Genomic DNA, 27,019 nt, shown 5'->3' with positions numbered 1-27,019 from the left:
TGGATTAAAATTTCTGGTCAACTAAAATATGCTTTCCTTTTTGGAGATTATTTAAATGTTTTTTCTAATTCCTTTTTACCGTTACCAAAATCTTCAGGTTTTGTTATTTTCTTCTGCATTTCAGCACATTGTTTTCTTCAATAGCATTTATATAACTTAAACATTTCTTTCTGGTAATTCATTTAAGTTCAGAGTCAAAGTTAAATGAAATCATGGAAGCAGCATTACATTTGGATAGACTTGTGACCACTATAATGAGATTTCAATTCACTATCCTCTTCAAGACCAGAGCAGTATTTGAAAAAACAGCTTTCCTCGCATGTGAATTGTGGTGGGTTTGCAAACAAGGTTTTGGTAGTGTGAGGACTACAGGGGTGGCTTCTGTAAAAAGATGTCAGAGGCTTCCCCTAAGTTAAATAGAGCCAATGCCATCTGGCTCTGAGATGGATCCACCACTGGTCAAGGCTGACCCCATCAGTGACAGTGGTAACACATCTGTGATAGCATGTTAAGAAGGAAAAAAAATTCAAAAAATCTGCACCAGCAGGAGAAAGGAGTAAGAGTATGTGAGAGCCACAAATCTACAGACACCAAGGTCAGTGAGGAAGGAGGGGCAGGAGGTGCTCCAGGTGTCAGAGCAGAGGTTCCCTGGCAGCCCGTGGTGAAGACCATGGTGAGGCAGGCTGTGCCCCTGCTGTGGAGGTTAATGGTGGAACAGATATCCATCTGCATCCCATGGAGGTTAACAGTGGAGCAGATATCCACCTGCAGCCTGTGGAGGACCCCATGATGGATCAGGTGGATGCCTGAAGGAGGCTGTGACCCGTGGGAAGCCTGCACTAGAGCAGATTTGCTGGCAGAACTTGTAACCCTGTGGGGTACCCTTGCTGGAGCAGTCCATTCCTGAAGGGCTGCACCCCGTGGGAAGGACCCACACTGGAGCAGTTCATGTAGAACAGCAGCCTTCATGGAGAACTGTCTCCTGTGGGAGGGACCCCATGCTGGAGCAGGGGAAGAGTGTCAGGAGGAAGGAGTGGCAGAGATGTGATGAATTATTGACTGTAACCCCATTCCCATCCTCCTGCACCACTCAGGGGAGGAGGTAGGGAAATCAGGAACTAAATTAAGCCCAGAAAGAAGGGATGGAAGGTGTTTTTTCTGATTTGAATGGTAAAAAATTAAGCTATTTTTCCCAATCTGAGTCTGCTTTGCTTGTGACATTAATTGCTGAAGTCATCTCCCTTGTCCTTATCTTAACCCATGAGACTTTCATTATACTTTTCTCTCCCCTGTCCAGTTGAGGAGGGGAGTGATAGAGCAGTTTTGGTGGGCACCTCACATTCAGGAAGGGTTAAACAACTACATGAATACTATTTCTCATTGAATAGTAGTTATGAGATCAGAGACCATGTTCTTTTTGCTTATTGTGCAATTTAATAAAACACCCTCAACTGGGATGTTCTGAATATCAGGCAGTTTTTCTTGGTCCTGAAGACTTACAGCTAGGGTATCTTTAAGCACTAGTTAGACCAAGAGAAAAAGAATGTCCAGAGGAAATTACTCCTGATTTTCACTGTAATGTCAAAGTATCTATACATATACATAAACATACATATATATGCCTGCACATATACTTAACTGCAGACACACACGTAACAAAGAAAATTATACTTACAACTTTATACATATAAAAAAAATATATATGATATGATTAATGGATATTTTGCATTTTGTTTGCTGCTAAATGGACCCATGGTGTCCATCCTTGAATAATTTGTTGAGGCTATGATCAAAAAATGAATTATCAGCTAGTAAATTTTCATGGCAAACCAATCAAAAAATACATATATAGGATAAATTTTTACATGGCTGTTTCCTTAATCCTTATTGAACAGGGTGGGAGAAGAAGTGATATGAAATAAAACATTCCTATATACCCACTTAACGCTTTCTACCTTTGCACTTTGTACCTCTTAAATATAAAAACACAGAACAGATGTTTTATGAATTATGCATATTGCATAACAGAAGCCAATTGTCACATGAATTTTGATACTGAATAATTAATTTATGATCTGCTACATCTGCAGAGGGACTGATCCATTTCTTATTCGAAGAGACACTTAGGTAATGACATGACCCAGCAATGTGCACTTGCAGCCCAGAAAGCCAGCCGTATCCTGGGGTGCATCAAAAGAAGCATGCCCAGCAGGTGATTCTCCCCCTCCACTCTTGTGAGACCCCACCTGGAGTGCTGCCTTCAGCTCTGAGGCCCCCAACATAAGAAGGAGATGGACCTGTTGGAACAAGTCCAGAGGAGGGCCACGAAGATGATCAGGGGGCTGGAGCACCTCTCCTGTGAAGACGGGCTGAGAGAATTGGGGTTGTTCAGCCTGTAGAAGAGAAGGCTCCTGGGAGACCTTATTGCAGCTTTCCAGTGCCTAAAGGGGGCCTACAAGAAAGCTGCAGAGAGACTTTTTATGAAGGTATGTAGTGACAGGACAAGAGGTAAGGGCTTTAAATTGAAAGAGGGTAGAGTGAGGTTAGATATAAGGAAGAAATTAGTCATTGTGAAGGGGTGAGGCACTGGAACAGGTTGTCCAGAGAAGCTGTGGATGCCCCATCTCTGGAAGTGTTCAAGGCCAGGTTGGATGGGGCTTTGAGCAACCTGGTCTAGTGGAAGGCATCACTGCCTGTTGCAGAGGGGTTGGAACTAGATGATCTTTAATGTCCCTTCCAACCCAAACCATTTTATGGTTCTATAATCAAAATTAACTGAATTAATTTTGATTTCCCCTTGAGATATTTTAGGCATGAAGCATACTAAAGTTTCTGCTGTCAGAAGTTACCAGGGACCAGTAGATCTCTTTAATAAAAATATTAGGGATTTCTCATGCTAGCTCATGCACAGGGAATTTTCACAGGTTTTTCTTCAAAATGGCATGTTTTGGGGAAATATTATGGGGGAAAACATGCCAAACTCTTGAGTTTAATGAATAAATGCTCTATACCAGCATTCCTGGGTGTCATATGCTCAACAGGTATCAAAACAAGGTTAAACCCCCCCATATCACAAACTCCAGGAAGCCATTTCTATCAGTAACTCTACAAGAAAACTTGGCAGAAAACTTGGAAAGGTGCTTGAAATTATATTTGTCAAATATAGGATAATTTGAAATTGTCAATACAGTCCCTTGGAAATGTAAACAAAAACCTCTAATGTAATGGAGAAAGTATTTTAAAGAAAGCATAACCTTTAGGAATACTCATCTTATTAGAAATTAGATGTTAGTAAGTTGATAAATATTTTACATAGCATTTCATGTACACCTGAAAAATTAGCAGATGGAATATTGTAAACTAAGGGAATCTTCAAATGATTAAAAATTATTGTTGGCTGAAATCAAGAAACCACTTAAATGCTTTTGTGTGCATTTTATTTATGACATTGGCAATCTTAACTGCCCTTGTAAAGCAAAATGGAACAGGTGAATTCAGTAGGACTTCAGACATGTTCAAATTCTTTTTTACTTAGCAATGAGAACAGTTGATGGTGTGCTCAGGCATGCAGAGCCTCCGTTATAAGACATGGAATTTAAAAAATGCAAATGACTGACAAGAATTGTTCTATTCTGTATTTGTCTCTAAATGTATTGCAAAGTAGGTTCACAAAGAAGCTGAATGCCAGCAATGAAATAAAGATAAATTTTACCACAGAATGTGTAAATCGCAGTGCAAACTGTACAGCAATACAGGATCAGATTAATTCATTAATTTCTAGAGTACACTTAATCAAATAGTTTTATTTTTTAATATAAAAACTAACATAGAAAAGATAGTAAGACAAGGACTGACATGAATATGAACTTTCCAGATAGTGACCAGCATCTATAAATAAAGGCAATTTCTTTTCATTGTATAGAGTATTCCATAAGATCCACATTTTTGTTCTGAAATGGGACAAAGAATTCGTTTACAGATTTTAGAAGCAAACCATTCAGTTGGCAGCACTTTTGTAAAATTGAAATCTTTCATTAAAATTTTGATATATATAATACAAATAAAAACAAGGTTCTGAAAGATTAATTTTATTCTGAAAAGGGTGAGTACAGTAGTTTCATACATTAAACTGTGTTTCTATTGGTTTTTTTTCTTCAAACCAACCTTTACCTTCTATGTGATTTTCAATACCAAATTTTCAATGCTTTCTAATAGTAACTCCTAATGCCTTTATAAATTGAAAAATAAAATCTGAATGCAACCAGTCATTTGCCGAGGTAGAAACGATGTTAAATAAAGACACTGTTTCATTACAGCTTTTAAGACCTAATTGCAAATAACAGCAGAAAACTTCTACATAAACCAAAGAATTCTGGTATTTTGTGTCTTGCATAAACCGAGTGCTGTTCACAGTCCTGTTTTAGTGAGAAAGACTTGAAGCAGGTAGCAGATCCTCTTTAACAGTCAAACGAGCTAGTACAGAAGAAACTGATGAACAACTGGTAGGAAAATGAGATTGTTGAGGCTCAGGGACCATAGCGAGCCATATATATCTAATATACTTTTCTCCATTCTCCAAATTTGATCTAAAGCTGAGAAAGAAGAAGATGTAGAGAGGATGAAGGAAACAAATCCACTTAAGTCTATAGAATATTTGTGGGAGAACCCTAAATCCTGTAGAATTACTGAGGTGGGATTTGTATTACCCCTGACAACTGTAGCTGGATGGAAGCCAAGTCAAAGTAAAATTAAGATGAATGATCCAAAGATAAAAACAGATGTTATATACATGGTTGAAAGTAGTTGCCAAAACAATAAATATAAACACAGAACAAATATGAAATCTGAAAAATCAAACAGCAAGATGGTATAAAGTAGTTGGGATGGATATTGAAGACCTTAGTATTAAAACTGCTAAAAAAAGATCTTAAAAAGTTCTTTAGGAGACAAAACAAAGCAAAATGAAAATTGTTGGACCAAGTAATTACTGAGCTGGGCCAGAGCCGAAAATCTCTCAAATGGTGACTCAGCATTCAAGTATTTAGTATCCTGTACAAGGATCCAGAACCTCGCCCCGCCCCACCCTCACCCCTCCACCCCCCGCAGCTACACACAAAGTTTTGTGTGTCAAAAACTGTAGCCACTTTATTTTAGTAAAATGATCCTAAGTGACTGCTGCCAATGATTGTGCCAAAAAATTTTCTACATCACGCTGAAGGCCATCTTTATTTCTTGACAAGTTTCTATGCCCAATTCCCCACTTTTTATTGGTTTGATCATTAAAGAACTATCCTAAGTGAAAAATTGTATGTCATCTACAGCTTTAAAGGGCTTTAGATCCTGCTTCTGAGCTTCCTAAAGAATGAGTTGTTAGACAGAAGAGGGGAAAATATCCCATCTCTCCTGTTAGATGTATGCAACTGTGGAACTAAGAATCCAAAATTCATTTCAAAAAAGAGTTTTTCTTAATGTATAAACGGACTTTCTTGTATTCCAGTTGTGCCTATTGCTTCTTGTCCTTTCACTGGGTACCACAGAGGAAAGACTGACTCTTGCCTTCTTTACTGTCTCCTATCAGATATTCATACACACGATTAGGATCCCACCTGAGTCCTCTCTTCTCCAGACTAAACAGCCCCAGCTCTCTCATTCTCTTATGGCAGATGCTTCTATCCCTTAACCATCTTCATGGCCCTTTGCTGGACTTGTTTCAGTAAGTCCATGTCCTTCTTTTACTGGGTATCCCAGAATGGGACCTAGCACTCCAGATGTGTCTCACTGATGTTGAGCAGAGGGGAAGAATCACCTCCCCTGACCTGCTGCTGCTGGTCTTCCTAATGCAACCCAGGATGCCGTTGGCGTGTTTTGCTACAAGGGCACATCACTGGCTCATGTTCAATTTGTTGTCCTCTGGGGCTTCCAAGGCCTTTTTTTGCAAAACAGAATTTCCCTTTAAATAGGATATTCAAGTCCTTTAGTATTTCCAGACTTGTCACTCCTGCCACTTTTATATACTTGTCTGTACATTACTGATCCCTTTTCCTCTTCAGTTCCACATATCTTAACAAAGCAATACTTATTTTAATGAGCAATGTCTCTACCGAGTTATAAAAGTAAATTGCTTCTTCAAGATTTTTAGGAAATGGACCATTTTCCTGGAGAATAATGTCTTCTGGATTAATCTGAACTCTTAATGAATTCATGGGTTAAAATGTTATTCTCTTCCATAGTAAGCCCCTTCCAGTTTTTCCCTTCTTTCAGGAATAGAAGTTAAATGATACCAAATTAGGAGAGCACTTCAATCCTTATGAGAAGTGATGTCTGGAGTTATAGATGGGTGTATGGTACAGTACCATACAGTGAAATAAATGAATAACACACAATAAAATGTAATAATTTCTGAAACATGAAAGTCTGCATGATCTCCAATGGAAATATTTTAATCTTTTAATTTATAATAATTGGTTAGTACTACTAATCCTGATTTGATTCTGAAGAACTTAAAAGGAATGTGAGTTGTAATTGTATTTCCAACTGGGGAAATAAGACCACATTATTTTGCTGTTTTGTTATCAATAATTAGCTGCTCTAAAGAGGTACTAAATGAGTACTTTAGTTGTACTGAAGCCAAAGCTTAATTCTAGCTATCTATAAATAATTTTTGTTGACATTATTTCCCTAAGAATTAATATACATTTGTTTTCAAAGATGACAAACCCTGGGGATATTTTGGTATTTGTATTCAAAAATAGAAAATTAGAATGACATTGTTTCCACTTAGTGCAGATGTTCTCCCTGAGCAGTACCTGTAGGACTGGGTCTTGCGATTCTGCTAGTCTGGAGTGAAAGGTAAATGCTGCATTTGTAGGGACTGTAATGCCGAAAATAAAGTGATATGGAACAGGGACGGTGAAGAGAAGGGCTTTGTTTGCTCTGTATGTATTCTAAATAAAAGAAAGGACTGTCAGACTGTGAGAGGTTTTCCTACCGGTTTTGCAGCTTTCTGGAAAGAATCCTCATACTCCGGTTCAGTATGTAGCACATACAGAGAGTTCTTGCTTTGGTCCGGTCCAGCCTACTGTCACTAAGGAGCTTCCTTGAAAAGATCAGAAACAACTTAATGATGAGGTAGGAGCACTGTCTCCCAGCCATAGGATCCTAAAGGGTAGTCCTGGTTAATGCTGGAAGAAGAAGAATGCTAGCAGAGAAAGCATATAAAGAGAGATAACTGAATCTCCCAAATCCAGTTCCAAGCAGGGTAGGGGAGTAGGAGAAAAGAGGGAGAAAATGCAGTGTTTAGACAACTGGAAAAGATAAATAATGTTATGTAATATTTTAAAAGTTAGTTGTTTGGATTTTCTTTTTATAATTTTAAAGCCAATTTAATCCAGGGTTTAGTTTATATGAAATTCAGAAATTAAATTTGTACATGTTATTCACATAGAATATGCATAGAAGTCACAAACTGTGATTTGAATACAAATATATTTGAGAAACTCATGAAGTGTTTTCAGACAAACAGATCAGTCCTCAGAGTGAAAAACAATAAACATTTTTGGTTCTTAAACAGACAGGATTTTTGTTTTTTATTAGAGTATATGACATTTCCTTATTTCTTCTGGAGATGGATTTTATCTCAGAAGGAATGTGACCATTCATTAACTTCTGTACTTGTAAGATAGATCATAGAAAAGTTTTATATTCTTATATAGAATAAGATACTAGTTGAACTTGAAAAGTAACTTCTAATGCAAATTGCATAACAACATTGTGAACATTTTGAACAACAGCTTTCAAATACATTATAGGTTAAAAAATTGACCTATTTTTTGTGTTACTGGGTCAATTCTCATTGCTTCTGTTTGGATTTTAGTTGTTCAGAACAGGAAGTTGTACCTGTGTTTAACGACAGATTAAATAATAAGTTTGTGAAATCTAGCAAGAAGCAGCATGCACTTAATATAGCATAAAGTGTCAAAGTTATTGCCATTAATTTGCCACAATGGGAAAGGAATTCCTTTCAAAATCAGAATAGGGAAAAGGTCAGAGGAAAGCATAGTGAGAACTTAAAGAACCATCTGATTTCACTCCCTGCCCGTCCCCCCCCCCTCCTCCCGCCAAGTATAACACAGTAATGATGCTACTTGCTTGGATGATACCTTTAAAATGGAAATGAGTTGCTTTTTCCAAAGGTACTTTGTAAATTTCAAAACATACATCACTGTCACTTTGCATGTTTTTAAACAGCTGAAATGCAAATATCTCATCATCTCCTTTCCTCAGTTTTCACATTACTGTTTCTAGGTATCTGGCAATTTACCATGGTAATGAAAATGCCGGAGCTTGGCAATATGCCATGAAATGGCAATAGAATGTGTTATAATTGCTTTTAATGGGAATAATAATGATAAAGAATGAAAAATATATTTTGAATCTAGTAAAAGTTGGAGCAACATTAATTTATTTCTCTCTCTTTTCTGCCTTTTTTTCCTTCTAGCTCATTTCAGGGATAGGAAACTAATTTGTCTTCTAGACAGAACTGATTTACTAGCAACATGCTCCATGCACTGAGGTGAGGCATTATAATGCCAAAACCAGACTTCAGTTGTACCCTTGTGACACTATTAATTTTATTATGCTTTCATCCAACACCTTTACTTAGATAATTCCCTCTTTAACCTTCAGTGCACCATCCAAAATTTTGCCCATATGCTATGGTATAGGTAAATCAGATTTTCCCATTTTCATTTACTGGGACATTTAAAGAGTTTTAAGGACAGTGAAACTGTTAGGAGACCATAAGACCTAGACACAAGTAGATAAAAAACCTAGATAAATATGAGGCTTACGTAAAAACAGGTAATCTTGTCAGCTGGTATACCAAAGAATGATTATGATGCAACCTACCCATTTGTTCGTCTTAAATTTTAGACAGTCTGACATCTTGTCCCATACTCTGGCTACAATGTTTTAAATGGCAGCATATGCAAGCAAGCGACTTATTTTCCAGAAAAAAACACTGCCCAGTGATATGACTATTCATAAAAATCTAAGGTAAAAATCTCATTGGTCTTAAGGCTTGTCCAGCCTGGACAAGAGAAGATTTCAGGGGGGAACATAGCAGAGCCTGCCCATGCCTATGAGGAGATTATCAGGAAGACAGAGTAAGGCTCTTCACAATATTGTATAGTGGGAGGACAAGAGACAATGAATACTGAAACAGGATTCACATTGGTTATAAGGAACACCTTTTTGTGTTATGAGACAGGCAGCTGAAAAGGTTGCCCAGATAGTTATGCAATCCCCATCCTCAGAGGTTTTGAAGACCTGGCAGGTTAAAGCCCTAAGCAACCCATTCTGATCTCATAGCTGACCCCATCTGAAGCAGGAGGCTGGATTAGAGACCTGAGGTCCCTTTTGAAGTGGTTTATCCTGTGATTCTAAGATCCTATAATAGCTAATTCCTAAAGCAGGGAACTGTTCACAGAAAGTATCTTCTATAATTAAAAAAAAAATAAATAAATTAAATTCTTCTTAGATTTTATAAATTTTGGGAAGTTTTTCCAAGGTTGCACTACACTAACATTTTTTAATATTATGCTTGCACTACACTAACATTTTTTAATATTATGCTATATTCTAATTTTTCTGCATGTAGATATCTTCACCCTTCTTGCAACAGGAAGTATCATAGTAGAGCAGCTAGTTTAGAAATGCTGAAATTCCAAAAATCCTGTCTTTCCACGCCAATTAAACCTTCAGTAATATATTCCAAATAATGGCTAACAGAATATTTGTGGGAAAGACAGCTTATTTTATTTTTCTCCAATTATAATAGTTCATCTTTTCAAAAATTACCTTTACCTCCAAACCTTGCCTTGCCTGTATCCTCAGACCATCATGAGTGTGGATACACCACCACTAGCATTACTTGTTTCTCCTGAGTTCAAAGACTGTTATGATCTTTTGAAATGCAAAGGTTCAGTTTCAGGGTTTCTGCTTGATTACTTTAATAAAATATAAGGACGTATTTCATTAATCAGTCACGTACTAGACAAAATGCATAGATTTACATCTGGCATTTGCTATTGCACACCTCAAAAGCAAGTAATTTTTTTTTTTTGTTTTTGGTGTTCTTGAAAGTACCTTTCTAAATGAGGGGAATTCCAGTTCTCCAGGAGGGAGGAATTTTGTAATTGAAGGAACAAAACAGAGTTGGCAGGAATGAATAATTAAAAAAATCCCTCCCTCCTAATTAGATAGTGTATACTGTCTTCTTAACTTTGTTAAAATTTAGAATTCACTTTGTGAATTGTAGGCTAAACAAGGTTGGGTTTCATAAACAGAGTAGATGTTACAGCCTGTTACATCCAGAACATTGGCTGCAAGCCCTGTGGTAAACTGCCTCAGTCAGAAGTCTGACTGCATGAAGCTGGGGGGAAAAAAAGAAAAGGACAGGTAATGTCATTTTTTTCCGAGATAACATAAGAACATCTGTGCTGGATCAGACCCGTAATACTTCTTTAGACAGTGGTCAGTTATAGGAACAGACTGCAAGAGACAGGGTAGCTCTAAAATATGCTGTGTCCTTTTTTACTTTCTTGTTTCCTGGCAGTAAGTGGGGCAGAGCCTTCTGGACTCAAATGGCTGCTTCCATATCACTGCATTTAGTACCAACAATCAGCCTGTTTGAATCCATTTATACTTTTGCATGCAAAAAGATGCTGTGGCAATAAATTATTCTGTAAAGATGTGAAAAAAATATACCATTACAATTCAGAGATTACTTTAAATTTGGGCCTGCAAATTTAAATAGAACTTGGAGAATCACAAATGAAGCAATTTGCCATTAGAGAATGAATCTGTTCTTCTCCAGATAAGTAATCTGTGCAGTGATGAAACATGTTTTAATTAACTCTGTTTCATCAACACTGATAAACTGGAGAGATCCAAATCCTAGAGAGGGTTGTTTCATAGTGTCAGAAGAAAAGTCTCTGCATCTAGTGCTTTGCTTAGAGGACACACCATCTTTTTCAGATTTCACTGATATTTATGCTCATTATGAAAGAATTTAGCTTATTTTGTTGTTGCGTAACAGCAAGAGGACAACATCAGTTATGTGCTGTGGTAGTGCATGGAGCACTGCACTTGGAGCACCCACTTACCAACTGCACAGCACATCCTGCCTTGTGCATGGGAGTAGAAGTTGATGGAGACCCAGTAGGTCCATGTAGTTCAGTAAACCTCATGCAGCTGTACTAGCTGACATTTGAAAACAGTCTTAACACTGGAGGATTGTCCAGATTTGCCTGCATCCAGTTCAGGTTCGGAGATCTCTTGGCATTTTTTTCCTTAACATCAGCAGTAGATTATTGAATAAAAAGGAAAAATAACTCAGCCTTCTTGTAAGTTACTTTGATATCTAGTGACAAAAGGCAATATGTAAGAGCTTGACATTATATCTATTATTCCATTAAGTTATTATCATAACAACCTCCGTATTGGATACACAACATAGGTTTTTGCTATTCCGCCGCAAACATTTCTTCTATATGTATAATTACAGAATGACTATCTCAGTCTAACTCAAATATAATTATGTAAATAGGCATATATGCCCTCAAACTGCTTTTTGCATACTATTCTGACCTAGGAATCATGCCTTTACTTGCTTATATTCATGGCTTAGAGGTGTTGGCCCAAAGCTTCTTTATATGCAAGTTTATAAATAAAGATCACATAAAAGTCTTATTATTATTTTTTAAACTTATTTTTACTTACTTTCAAAAATGAATTACTGGCAAATCTGAAGTGATTAAGACGGCAAGATTATGAATGCAGCAGTGCTGAAATTTCTTTAATTGTGTACTGGAATTCAAACATGTCTTCTGGAATTTTATGAAAACTGATATATAACAAAGGAGAGAAACAAACATTTGTTCTAGTTTGGTGGGTAAGAAGCTTGCATGTTGAGACAAAAGTTTCTGCTTGTGTGAGAACATTGTTTCATCCAAAAAAATCACACCAAACCAGACTGTTCCTGTTGGTCATCTTCTCCACAGACCACTAACTATGTTGTCTCTCTTTCTGTGTGTTTCTGTATTTGATTTTTTTCCTGTTGTAAGCAAGTCTAGTCATCCCTCTTGATTTTTTCTTTCTGCTCTCCTTTTTTCTAGCCCTCTCAGATGAAGATTCCTCAGCAAATACTTTTTAAAAGTTGTGTTTCTGAGGAATGGCTGGACTTAGTGAAATAGAAAATATTTAATCCAATTCTAATTGTTTGGTATTAAACACAGCTAGACAACATGCCTAGGTGATTAAGCCATGTCTAGCATAGTTCTGGTGTTTACTGATTTAATTAATAGTATTAATTAATAAAGCACATTCCTTGGTATGTAATCAAGTATTCATATAAGCCTTAACTACTTAAGATAGCAGAAAGCAACAATGTTTTATACTGCCAAAAGTCACTCTTCTTGTATGATCACAGAATTGCGGTCAAGGTTGGAAGGTGCCTCTCCAGACGATCTAGCTGATCTCTCTACTCAAAAGATGGTCAGGTACGACAGGTTGTCCATGGCTGTGTCCCATTGCATTTTTAATACCTCTAAGGATAAAAACTCCACAATTTCTTTGGGCAATCTGTTGTGAGAGACCATATCTCAAACTGACTGTCTCAAAGCTTGTTTGCAGAGCTTCTGGAAGTCTTAACAGTTGTGAACAGATAAGGAGCCAACAGCTGCCCAACATCAGCTGTCGGCTGGGGTCAAGGAAAGGCCACACTGCTGTGTGGGATGTGCCTAGACATGGATGATCACCCCTACCTGAGGCAGTAATCACATAAGCCCCATGGAGAAATGCAGTACATGCTGCTGTCTGGGAAATAACCACCCTGACCACCCTATAAATGACTGTGCAACCAAACAATAAGTGCCAATTCAGAGACCTCCATCACTGATACAGAGACTATGAACCAGCGGGACATCTCTGGATCCATGGTGGTGACTAGCTCTTGCACCTGTATCCCAACTGCTTGTGCTAGATTTCCTTTTTCCCTATCTTTCCCTCTCTTTCCTATCACTATTTTCTTACCACAACACACAAATGTTTTGTTTATATAAGCACACAATAAATTTCCTTGATTAGTGGCATTTTACCTCATTTGTGTCTTATTCTCACTCTGGGTATAACAAAAAATTTCCTTGGCTCAGGTCTTCCCAGACTGGAACACCTGTTCAACTGTTCAACTGTCCCCAGAGGAAAAAAAAGAAAAGTCTTAATTCTTCCTTATGTTCGGACCTAATTTCCTATATTCCATATTGTGCCAACAGTTTCTTGTTCTTTCACTTCACACCACTGAGAAAAGCCTAGCTCTGTCCTCTTGATTGTTGTCCATCAGATAAACAAGGATAAGCCCTGCCCTGAGCCTTCTCCAGGATGAACAGTCCCAGCTCTCTCATCCTCTCCTCATATGACAGATCCCTTAACCATCTTCATGGCCCTTTGCTGGACTCATTCCACTATGTCCATGTCCTTCTGGTACTGAGAATGCCAGAGCAGGAGCCAGAATCCAGATGTGTCTCCCTAGATTTGAGTAGAGGGAAAGAACCACCTCCCTTGACCCCGAGGCAATGATGTTCTTCCTAATGCAGCCCAGGATATGTTGGCCTTCTCTGCCACCAGGGCATGTGGCTGGCTTATGTTCAGCTTGTCCATTGGGACCCCCTGGCTCTTTGCAGAGCTGCTTTCCAGTCTGTTGGCCCTCATCCTGTGTTGGTGCCTGTGGTTATTCCTCCCCAGGTGCAGGAATTTGCATTTCCTTTTGCAGAATTTCAGGGATATCATTGGATATTGAACTTCTTGAGAGTGTCAGCCCATTTCTGCAGCCTGTTAAGGAAATGTATTAAAATCCCCTTTTAAAAATATTTTTCAGTGGCTGAATGAAAAGCAAAACAGTGGTCAGAAACCTTTACCAAGAAAAAAATAGAGCCAGAAGCAAAGTTACAGGAGTACTAGTGCCCTTACAATCAGTGAAATTCCAAGTCCTCTAAAAATTTTTGAAGTTATTAATTTGAGAAGGAGTGTATGTTTTAAATAAGTACAGTTGTTCACAAGGAAGAATCAAATTAGAAAACAAAAATTTTATCAGTGGAAACCCAGGAAGACTGACAAATATGACTTATAATATCATGAAAAGATGCTACCATATTACAGTTCCCCAAAATTTTCTGAACCAGATTCTTCTGCTTACACTCAACTTGTCTAGCATTTGTTCTACAAACTGGCAAACAAATGACTTCACAACAAGCCAATCAAACAAAGTATTTATTATAAATCAGTTAATCTCTTTAGGTATAGCACAAGAAATTAAGTGCTCATTTAACTACAGCCTGTGGTTCAGGTGGAGCACAGACTAGTAGAAAGCAAATTATCTCTTGTTTCATCTAGCACATGGAACAATGTCCTATGAATTGTAGCATCTGAGTGTTTGCCCAGATGGAAGGGCTGGACTTGCGCAACATCATCTCCCAATTCTGTTCCCATCCCAGTAAATGGCAAATATGTCAGAATTTCCTTCTTCTTCTTTAGACACATGCTATGGCTTGATTCATCTAAACATCTTTAAGGTTTTATCCAGCTGTGTGTGGCCTTGAAGCTTCTGGTGTGGCACTCCAACAGACAAATAGAGCAGATTCATTGTCTGAATCACGTAGGTTTTGATATGGGTTTGTAAAATGGCAGGTGCTTTTCTTTTGGTTATGATTCAAAAAGTTATCAGGTGTTTCATTAAGATTAATAATTTGTTTTCCTTAGTCACAAAACCCCACAAATATTTGGCAGTACTGAGCCCTTCCTTCAGAATTCCATGCAGAAGTGATTTGTAATGAAGGTTATGAAAAATGACATTCCTGCAGATAGATGAAGATTCGTTTGTTTCCATACTCCCAGCTTTTTTCTTCAGTCTGTACAATTTCCAGCTGCCTCAGGGGCTGAATGATAAAGTAGGTGATCCTTCTCAGTTATTTTCAATGTGTTTATACGACACATTGTTTATGATGCTTTCACAGTATTTAGAAGGTCATAAACTATCAAAAGCCACAGTGAAAGTTCACTGTAAAAATAATTCATGACAGAACAAAGCTTTTAGAGAATACGCAGTCATAAATTAGATAAAAATGGTAAGACGTATTGACCCATGCTTCTTGTAATCATGTTTGGCATTGACTTTATTTAAAATTTTTATTCCCTCAGTAAAGGCTTATAGTAAGAATAGCTTTCCTTGAGTTTTATGAATGCTAAAGCAGTCAGGAAGAAATTGTTTTTAATATGGTTCAGTTTTAGCAGAGGTTATAGCCATTTCAAATCAAATATGTAAAAAAAAAAAAAAAAAAAAAAAAGGGAATGTTCTGGTCGAATTAATGGCACTGATGTAAACAATATGTATATAAGGCACTTTTTATAATTAACAGATGTGACGTAATTCAGGGTCGTAAAGGTTCTTCAGCGAAGGCAGACTCCATGGCCCATATTTTGGGCCAGAATGTAAGGAGATTGTCTTGGTTTTCACAGATAAAAAGATTTGAAAAGGAAAGTATTTAGCGATCAGCATAGTCCCTTGAAAAGAACTTCTTCATGTCAGTTGGAGCCATTCAAAATCCAAAAACTAATCCAAATGCATCATGAATGGACCTCATTATTACCTACTGGAAGATTAGGTTTTATATTTGTAATGAATTACAATCCAGTGAGAATTTACATGTTTTGCTGACAAGTTAGAAAGTGAACAAGGAAATCTTTGGGGCCTTTTATAAGAATTAGAGACTGAAGTGTTTTTTAATATTTTTTTTTTATATATAAAACCTTATAAGAAGGCTCATATGTAATTTTAGTGCAGATTGGTTAATAAAGAAACATTTTCACTTAATTTCCATATATAATCATACAAGCTGATTATTGATAAAAACAAGATGTTTGATGAAAATATGGTCAAATGTATTAAAGAAAGCTGAGGCTCATGATCTACATTCTTAAAGTTAAGAAAAACATTGATTTTTTTTATTTAGAATGAAAAATGAGATACTCTTTAATTCATGATGGCACAAAACTTTCTTGTGTTTTGTTTTTGTTGGTGTTTTTTTTTTTTAATAAGAAATACTATATACAGATTGTAGCTTAGTCTTTTGCTTCTTTCAAAAAATTAAAGCAGTGAAACCCAAACATAAAAGAAATAACAACACTCACACCTAGTTTGCTAATTTAGTTTAAAAGTCATTTAACCTAGAAAGTATAATTACTGCAGTTCCTTTAAAGAATTTGTAGGAAATGGTAACTTTCTAGAAATTACAGTGTCCTTTTACTCAACACTAAGCAGAAGTTCCACCACAAAACGCAAAAGCAGGTTGAGCAATGACTGCTGTTAGTTATTTTTCTGCAAAGATTTGGCTGTGTGGAAACAGGGAAGAGCTGAGAAACTGAGAGAAGGTGGGAAACAGTCACAAGCTGCAGTGTGAAAAAGCACCAAGAGCATGATCCTGACAAGGACTCTAATAACACACATTCGAAAGTGAGGGCAGATGGAACTGTAAGGGAAAGGACTATAATTCATGTTTTGATAATCCTATATCCGAAGAAACAAGATTTGTACATTTTCTGTAAACGTAATGGATGATCTAAACCCACCATTAGTTTCCCTTTCCATCTGGAATAACATTCACGTCTCTAACACTACCTAGCTAGACGATTCCAGAGAGATAACGCTAGCGATAAATGAGATGGGGAAGGAGAACATAACAATAAAATTCTGAGATGTGGTTCACCTCTTCAGGCTGGGTTGCTTTTGAAAATGAAGTGTTTTAGAGTGAACCACCGGGTTTAAGTCAGTTTTTCAAACCACAGCTAGTTGGAAGAGCAAATCAACACAGCATATTTCAGCTGTCCCCCCAGCTGTAGATCAGATCCATTGACCGTAGGCATATAAACTTATTTTTTTTCTTTGAACATGTTGCTTTTTCATAGAATGTAGGGTTTGCTTAAATTTCTTTACTTTTCAAACTTAATAATTAACTTATATTGTGGTTTAGATACATGACAATCAGAAATAACACCAATTCTCTTTATTGGCTCCCTTCCTCCAATGCCTACTTAATTTTTTGCTAGATGAGCAAACTGTCTGAATGACAGCACTATGGTTTAACCTAAAAAGAGAGCCTGCAGATCAGTTAACCAGACTCGGGAGATTTTCTTCAGGCTAATTACCTGTGGAGCAGAATGGATTTTCTCTTTGATTTTAGTGCCTAAAGGGATTTCTGTCCATTCTCTCTGCATGCAAGGAAAAAAACATCTACTGCATATGCAAGCCATAAAGTGATTAACTGAATCTGTAGTATATAGCTTCTACATAACTCAAACAATCTATTGAGAAACCAAAATAAAAGTGTATCAATAAGATAAAACACTAGGTGGGCAGTATTAGTATTATATACAAAAGTTTGACTTTCTTCCTCAAGGCTTGCATGAAATAATTGGAAGACTAGATGGAAGGAATCCATGTACAGAGATCAGGAGACAGATACATTGCTTCTGACTTATTACTCTATTCTTTTTTATTCCTTTGGATATTTTACTAATGATTTTATCTTTTCGACAATGAAGCAACTATTCTTTTGTTCCTTCAGGTGTAATTTTAACAAGGTTATTTATAATCAGTAGATTATAATCACTGTTACTGGCTACAGAGAAAGAATAGTAATAACCAAGCTGTACAACTGAAAGTATCACTCATCCGGGTCATATGGTAGTGGCTTGTGATCTGATATTCAAGGTCCCATATTCAGCCTCAGCTGACAAATCCTAAATTTTCTAAACTGAAAATTTTAACAATTTCATTATATTGTTGCTGTTAACTTGACTTTGTTTCCTTTCTTATACTTTTTTTTTGCAGTGTTTTTACTTCAGTTTTATTGATTTTTTTTTTTTTTTTTTTTTAACAAAGGTCATCTTTTATAGCTGCAGTCACAATTGGAATATTGGTCTAATTGTGATTGCTGGACTCTTAATATATGAATCTTTCCAATTTCTTGAAAGCTCAAAGTAGCAGCAGGTAAAAAGGCATCTACAGAGTCATTCATTATTCTAAAGCTATGGTCTTTTGAGGCAAAGAAAATAATGGTGCTTTCATTTAGAGTGATTTGATTTGGAATGAAGCTCTAGAACATGTTTACGGTTCTCTAGTATTACCTTGAAAATTAATAGGCAAGAGAAAACTCCTAGTTAAAAGTATGATCACTACCGTCCCACCTCCTAATGAATTCACTGAAAGAGAATGTTTAAGATCCTTCTGTGGGTTCCACTTGCAGTGTTCATTTCCACATAAAATAATTGACTTATTACAAAGTACTGCTCACCACAAGACAACGTGGAATAATCCTGTGGCTTTGATTGCATAAAATAACACTTTTCTTGACTGCTGCAGGTCAGCTTCTTTCCCTTAAAAAGGGAAAACCTCAGGCTGAAAAAAAGGAGTAATTGACATACCGGCAAGTGCCAGAATAAGGTTAGGCCAATGCTGGATACAGTGGCCTTGAGAAATGTATTCACATTTGCAGGACTCATGACTTCATTACTTTCAACCTGTACAATATAACAGCAATATAAAATAATATCTTCAGTTTTTTCCGATTATTGGTATGTGAATTGTGCCTTTTCAATTTTTAAAATGAAGCTCATAACCACTTGTACTCTTCATAATAAAAATTAAGTTCTTTTGTGACCAGCTAAAATGGTTGCATGCTTTTATTAGCTAATACCATCTAGGCTTGACAAAGGAATAGGTTTTTTTGTTGTTGTTTTTTTTTTTTTTCCAGAATGCTTCTTGGATTTTTGCAACATGTTCAATATTTTTCTGTATTCTCTGTTGTAATATAGACAATAAGATGCAAGGGCTGAAAGAAAGAAGAATAAATTAATTAATCTGAAGTATCTGTGATTTGTTTTCTCTGTTTTATCATACTTACTATAGCTATTTATTTAGTCAATATTAAAAAAAGACAGAAACAAATGTAATTGTGTAAAAATACTAAAACTGTTACTATATTTCAAGAAAAAGAAGTGTTATATATGCTTTAATAATGACCAAAATAGCAAGAAAATATTTAACTTTATTTCTGTGCTACAGCTGAAATAATATGTTCAGTGTGCAAAGAACATTACATTCTGAACAGCATATTCATAGGTACAAACCATCAATTATTCAATGAAACTATTAAATATATTATTAATTTAAATTTTAGAGAATGGAAGATGACTGATTTCCACACTTTTCCAGACAATTATTATGCAAAAGAGCTCACAGAGTAAGTATTATTGAATTTTGCACTTCTTTTTGGTATACATGCAGTAAGCAAAATATTCTGGGTAGTTACCACATATAAGTAAATGTAAGAGTTATTTGAAAAAGTAAACGTAACTTTTATGCATCTCTCATTTGTTTTTTTTTATATAAATATCTGAAGTTGCCATAGAAATATCTGTGACTACAAATTACACAGGATAAAAGGGTAAATTTTATCCTTCACAGTTACAGAAATACAGGTGTGAGTGTGACCTGAACCTCCTCTACATAAAAGCTGATTCTTCTACTAATAGACCTTAAAACTTTATTTGTAAAAGCCAAGATAAAAGAGAAGAAACCTTATACAGTTTCTTTCTTTAGTTCTAAAAAAATAATGCACGTTAAACAAAACCACCTTCCATGAATGCTTACTTATAAACTAGTAATTACTGTGGAGACAAAATTTTCTAGGTTTTACTTTCATCAGTAAACATTGTAGCTGTAATGTGAGCCAGTCAGGAATTAAAACATATACTCATTTGCATGCCTGGACATTTATTTCTACCAACGAGTATACATATCCTCAAATTCCTGCTGTTGGAACAGCGAGCAGTTTGGAAGGGGTGGTGTAGGTCTAGGGACAGTGGGGAGAAGATGTTTTGCTACATTCTCCTCTTGACACTACTTTACTTTTTTCTACCCTATTCAGGGATATACAGACACATAAATTAGTAGAGTTTATCTTCCAAAATGGTTAGCTTGCTGAGGAGGAAAGTGACAAAAGTTTATGAGATATACATTTAAACAGATATATATATGGCTGTATATATACACACACACACACGAGATTTAAGACCAGAAAGAAGTCATGGTCCTTTTGCCTCACCTGTTATACGTCAGGAAAGAACAGAATTTCACACAGAATTTTTGCTTCTGCAGAATGCTGAATAACTTGTTGCTGACTACAAGTGTATCATTTATGTTCGTAAGGCATGGATAAGTTGTAAGACTGGGAGACAGAACATAAGCTATTTGCCTTTAAATGAAGGCAATTATCATTTTCATATTTTGGAACTTCAATACACAAATCCATTCTTTTTGCAGTCTGTTTTGCTTTCTATCATCATATACACACTTGATAAAAGTATGCATTAAAGCTTTTGAAAATGAATCATACATCGAAGGGAAAAAAGAAGATTTTCTTGAAGTAGAACAGAATGATAATAGAAGAAAATTTATATTTGATAAAATTCATGTCTTCCTTTCAAGGAAAAGCAACAGAGCATAACCTGAAGCATTTATGATTCAAATATTTATTTTGGCAGAAGCATCAGTTCATCTTGCTTTATATCAGTATCGCATAACTGTACGCATTTGAAGTACAAGGAATTAATTTGTTCCCCACCCCAAAAGCATTTTTAAAACATCTGATGTAATAGAAAGTACAGCATCAGTCAAACAAAAGAATTAATATAAAGATCTAATACACTTCCACAATGACTTTTTGCTGAGTTATGACACTACAACTTCCACGGGCATTCCATGTCTTTGCAGAATGTGGTGCACACCACAAAATGCTTTGAAATTATGAAGATATTCTCAGACAGCTCATTATCAAGTGGATACACTAAAACAGAATAGAAAAGAAAGAAAAGATCATAAGAGTCTACATTGTAATTTATTTTTGTAGGGCACCTCTCACATTCTAAGTACCTTGAAGTGCTTCACAAAGTAATGAGTTAACTACTTAGTAGTAAAGCAACCATTATGAAAGGAGAAGCTATTATGTACCAGCGTTTCAAACAGGTCCCAGCAAGCCTCTTACATTTCAAGCCTGGTTGTTAGACTATAGTGTTTGTATCCAGGAGTAATTGTGCTTGGAAAGTTGCAGGTGCAAATGACTAAAAGAAAAAACAACCACACAAACTTACATTAGTTTTAAGAGATGTTTTTTAAATGTTGACCTTACAAATTTGTCAAAGAACAAGCTTATCCTTGGAACTCAGCACTTCAATTAGCTTGGTCTTTTGCAGTTTTGTTTGTCTGTTTGTTTGCTTGTTTTGTTTATTGTTTTTAGAAATGGAGGAGGAAAACTAAAATTAAGATACAGGGATGTCATGGGGGCTTTTGTGAGTTGGAAGGAATGTATCAACCAGAGGAAGGGTCAAGTCTTAAAATACAGTTTGAAATGATCAAAGGCTGGGGAAGAACTGAAAGAGGGGAAGAAGCTGCAATACTTCATCTCCTGTTCGCATTTCACAATTATGCTCAAAAGAGGATAGAAAAGACAAGATGGAAGAAACTGTATCAGTCACAGAAAGGATACTAAGGTTCTTGTCCAGGTTTTGGTTGATAAGCTTATCTACATAAAGATTCTATGGGAAATGGAGGTATAAATTTCTCTAGCATATGAGGCTGGGCAACTAGGTATGGTTCAGGTTTGAAAAAAACTTGTGAAAAGAATAAATTATGTTATTTCTCCAGTACAAGCAATCTTGAATTTGGATTTTCTCAATACAGTTCATATATATATACATATATAAAATGCCAAACAAACAAGCAAACAAACAAACAAAAGTGAAAGAGGTGATAAAAAAGTAGAGGTTGTTATAGTCATTCAAATCTCAAGCTTATTGCGGACTTAGAAAAAAATTAATTTTTAAATTCTCTTATGGAAAAGCTTTCTGAACAGGGAGTTAAACAAAGCTTGATTTTGAGAGGCACATAAATGCTGTGACACTGAAAGAATAGGAAGACCCATCAAAGGAATGTGTTTAAAATTAGAGAAGCATGAAAGTACAATATGCAGAGTTTAACAGACCTTAAAATACTCAATCAAAATACCTTGCCTAGTGACATTTCACTGTACCTATGCATGGTAGGTTTTGGATGTTCACCAGAGCGCCTCATCAAAGAGATAAGACAATGTAAAAATGAACAGCCATGGAGGATCTGCTTTAGCATTTAAAGTATTACCTTTTGACATGGCTACTTAAGAATTGTTCAGGGAGGTCTGCACGTAATATGCTTTAGGTATTGTATCCTCACAGTGTAAAGATGAGTTATTATAATATGTGGCCCAACATCTAAAATGAAAGATGAAATATTACTACAAAATCATGACAGTTGTTTAATCTGCTATTAGTCTGAACTACCCTGATAACTTAGCATATTTTTGCCAGACTTTTAAGCAATTTTTAATTGATCAGCAAGTAACCCCTATATGTACTATATATTTTAAAGCTAATTTGACGCCTTGCTCCATTTTTGTTCCACACTACAGGTCCGTTCTTTATCTTAGGTGCCTGTCTACAAAAAATAATCATATGCATAGCCTAAATCAGGAGATCCCCCATGCTAGACTTCAGTTAGTAGCACCAGCTTCTCACCTGAATACAGCCTTAGGTATATTGCAGGGTTTTTGTACTACTTTAAAGTAGATTCTAAAGCAAAATTTTGGAAACCCTGGTATGGCTCAGGTTTTAGTTTTATTGCTCTTTAAAATACATATAAAACTTATTGCAAGAATTATTTTTAAAAATTAATGATTTCTGTAGGATTTATGTACTTGAAACTGTAGTTTTTGTGATGATTTGGCATATAACTCAAGTTATCACAGGAAAATGTTTAATTAAATTGCCCATCCTTATACTATTTCCTTAAGTTTTATAACGTTAAGAAGCTTAGTTAAGCATTTCATATTATTGTGAGATGCTGTTACTGCCACTTACACTTCTACCCCTATTAAATATCAGTAGTGACATATCACTTTTAGTGAAAGGAAACTATCCTGAATTACATTGTTCATTAATTCTTTAGGAGATCTGCCTGTGAAAAGGGAAATTGCAGAGACCACAATAAATTTAAGGTGTTTGAGGAGGAAAAGGTAGAATAATATGGGGAAATATAGTAGAGAAAAGGGAATACTGTAAGGAAGAGGAAAACATATACGTTTACAAGGAGACCTAATTTATTTTGTCGTTGCCTCTTTTACAAATATTTCATTATTTTATGTTTCTTCTCCAGTGGTAAATGTCAGCTCAGAAGTGCCGCAACATTTGGTAACTCTAGAGATTGAAGTACACAGAGGAAAAAGATGCAAATTCATATGAATGCCCAGACTATGAAGAGAGAACTGCAAACTTTCTAATTCTTCAGGAACATGGTGAGAGGACAAAAAGTGGTTTATGCACATATTCTCACTGAAAACATAAACTAGAATATCAATTTGTGCTTAACTTCCCAATGCTTTAGGACAATACAACATAATATTTTACAATAAGTGGTTTAGACTTCGTCCAGGAAGCATGGAATTAAGACTGCAATGACACTTGTTGAGGTACACTATAGAGGAACAATCCTTAGACAATACAAAATTATAGTTCAGCACTAGCCTCTGAGATCATCCCTTACACTAGAATTATGACTCGTACCACAAAGGTGAGTAAAGGGAAGTGCCATAGTATTCTGCAGAGGGATCAAATTAAAAACTCTGGTTCCCAGAAAAAAATGCAAATGAAAACTGGAAAAAATTCCTTGCCACCTCCCCCTTTCTCTCTGGGACCAAAGGTAGGCCAAATGTTGTCTTTTTGAGTCGTTTTTGCTGGGCATGCCTAACTTGTACTTTCAGTCTGATGCAGCCAGGAATAAAAAAGCTGGGAAGAATGAACTGTAGAGGGGAGGCAACACGGATTGTGGACCCCAGATTCAGCTTCCAGCTGGCTGTGGCTGCAGTGAGCGCTCCAGCACTGGCAGATCTGGTGACAGCTCCAGATATACAGTTTTTCTTCCACGTCAGTTGGAAAGAACAAGTTGGAACCAAATCAAAGAATCATAGACTGATCAGGGTTGGAAGGGACCTCTGGACATCATCTAGCCCAACCCCCTGCTAAAGCAGGTCCACCTACAGCAGGTTGCACAGGATAGTGTCCAGATGGGTTTTTAATGTCACCCTCAAAGAAGTTTTTCCTCATATTCAGGTGGAACTCCCTGTTTTGCAGTTTGTACCCATTGCCCCTTGTCCTGTCACTGGGCACCACTGGAAAGAGCCTGGCCCCATCCTCTTGGCACTGGCCCTTAAGATATTTGTAGACATTGCTAAGATCCCCTCTCAGTCTTCTCTTCTCCAGGATAAACAGGCCCAACTCTCTCAGCCTTTCCTCATGATGGAGATGCTTCAGTCCCCTGATCATCTTTGTGGTCCCCCGCTGGACCCTCTCCAGTAGTTCCCTGTCTCTCTTGAACAGAGGAGCCCAGAGCTGGACACAGCACTCCAGATGCACCTCACCAGGGCAGAGCAGAGGGTGAGGATCACCTCCCTCAGCCTGCTGGCCACATTCCTTCTAATGCGCCCCAGGATCCCATTGGCCTTCTGGGCCACAGGGGCACACTGCTGCCTCATGGGCAACTTGCTGCCCACCATAACTTGCACATCCTTCTCCACAGAGCTGCCTTCCAGTAGGTCAGCCCCCAGCCTCTGCTGGTTCAGGGGGTTGTTCCTCCCTAGGGGCAGGACTCTGCTGTTGCTTTTATTGAGCTTCCATTAGGTTCCTCTCTGCCCAGCTCTCTGGCCTGTCCAGGTCTCACTGAATGGCAGCGCAGCCTCCTGGGGTATCAGCCACTCCTCTCAGTTCTGTATCACCTGCACACATGCTGAGGGCACGCTCAGCCCCTTCATCCAGGGCACTGATGAACAAGTTGAACTGGAGCCACCACTGACCCCTGGGGAACACCACAAGCTACAGGTCTCCAGCCAGACTCTGTGCCGCTGATCACAGCCCTCTGAGCTCTTCCATTCAGCCCATTCTCAATCCACCTCACTGTCCACCCATCTAACCCACACTTCCTAAGCTTTTACCTGTGAGGATGTTGTAAGAGACAGTGTCAACAGCTTTGCTGAGCTCAAGGTAGACAACATCCACTGTCTCCCCCTGCCTACCCAGGCAGTTGTTCCATGATAGAAGGCTATCAGGTTGGTCAGGCATGATTTCACCTTGGTGAATCCACTGCCGACTAATCCTGATGACCTTTTCCTGCACATGCTTCAAGATGACCTCCAGGATGAGCTGTTCCATTACCTTTCCGGAATGGAGGTGAGGCTGACTGGCCTGTAGCTTCCTGGGTCTTCCTCCTTGCACTTTTTGAAGACTGGAGTGACATAACTCATTAATACAGATGAGGGATCTATATGCAATGATTCAATTGTTATCACTGTAATAGTGTGGGACTGTTCCTTAAAGTAAAATTCCTTATTCTATGTCCAAAGTACACACTATTTAAATATCCTGGGCCATCAAGCTTCATCACTTCTTTCAATTTTTCCCCTTCAAGCAGCATTAATTTTAAGATATTTTATAATGGAGTTCTTATAAAGTCTCTGGGAAGATGGCAAAGGTATTTCTGAGGTTCTGGGGTGTTTTTTCCACTGAAAGATGGGAAGCATCAACGAAGAAAAGGTGGACACCTCTGCATCAGTTACAGAACAACTGTCAACTAACTTCCAGATTTAAGACTTGATTTTGTTGCTATTGAAGTACATAATAAAATGCAAATGCTTTCTGATTACACTTAGAACCTGAAAGTGAATGTTATAGCAAGAACTTACTTTTGCAGAAAAAGTCCTAGTACTGTCTTAATGGATATGGCTTCCTGTTTACCTAAATAATCTTTGTCTGAACCAGCCTCTGGATTTTAACAGGAATTATATGCTGGTTGTAGAATTCTATGGGACAAATAAAACCGTAATAGAAAAGAAATAATTCTTTTAGTAAATGCCATAATTTTTTGACTGATTTTTATAGGATCATATTCTATTTCTATAGATTGGTAGTTTCTTTTACCTTTGTAAGTTATTTCCATGAGGGCTGTCTAAAATGACTTGTGAGAACAGATAAATATAAACTTTTCCAACACATTTTCCTAGTACTACCAGCATTTCTACAGTACAGTATTTCCATATATTTTTTTTTTAATATTTTATTTTATCTTATTATTTTATATTATTATTCTTATTTTTCTAGTTAAACTGCAAAATAATGCATAACCTTTCCCATTCTATTTAATTGCCACTATTTTACAGGAAGACACACGATTATCTAATTGTTTTGGTGTTTTACAAAATAACACAGGGATTTTTATTACTAAGTGTGGTATTTCATATTCTTTCTATTTTAACAGGTTTGAATCTCTAATTGCTGGATGATTTTATCTTTTTAGCTACAGTGTGGATAACAACCTAGCCACATGTTTAACTAGTACAAAAAGGTTGAATACACATAACAAATAGGCAGTGTAATTGTCCCAACAATGAAAGTACAGTAGCTTTCACACCAGCAATATTCCTGAAACCTGATGCTAAGCTATTTCAAAAACTTGGCAAAGCAACTGATTCATTATACTGACTAGCAGGACTCTGATTATGAAGTAAATCGCATCAGAGAGAAGAGATTTGGAGAATTCTGTGTGGGTTTAGAGCTGTGTGTACAAGAGCTTTTAATAATGCCAGATACCACTTCAATTAAGCAGTGATGATCACAATTCAGTGCATTTCCTGAAGAATACTAATTGAAGAAAGTATTCATGTCCTGAGGTGAATATGAGGTCCATTAATACCAACTGGCCATTGATTTCTTAAGAAATGCAGAAAGATAAGATGCTTGTGACTTTTACAACATAAAGACAGTGATTAAA

The 27,019-nt window shown here is 36.9% G+C and overlaps 1 long non-coding RNA gene across 1 annotated transcript in view; it reads left to right on the top strand.

The window, feature by feature from the left end:
- Window positions 1-970: 970 nt before the first annotated feature.
- The window catches only part of LOC308060273, a 31,024-nt gene continuing 4,975 nt past the window's right edge, over window positions 971-27,019 (top strand). Inside the window, exon 1 of the long non-coding RNA XR_013926654.1 lies at window positions 971-23,495. This is a non-coding gene — a long non-coding RNA (uncharacterized lncRNA). The remainder of the gene's footprint in view (window positions 23,496-27,019) is intronic.

The sequence above is a fragment of the Falco punctatus genome, assembly GCF_963210335.1.
Source record: "Falco punctatus genome assembly, chromosome: 1".
NCBI classification, from domain to species: domain Eukaryota; kingdom Metazoa; phylum Chordata; class Aves; order Falconiformes; family Falconidae; genus Falco; species Falco punctatus.
This window is presented reverse-complemented; position numbering and strand designations above follow the sequence as displayed.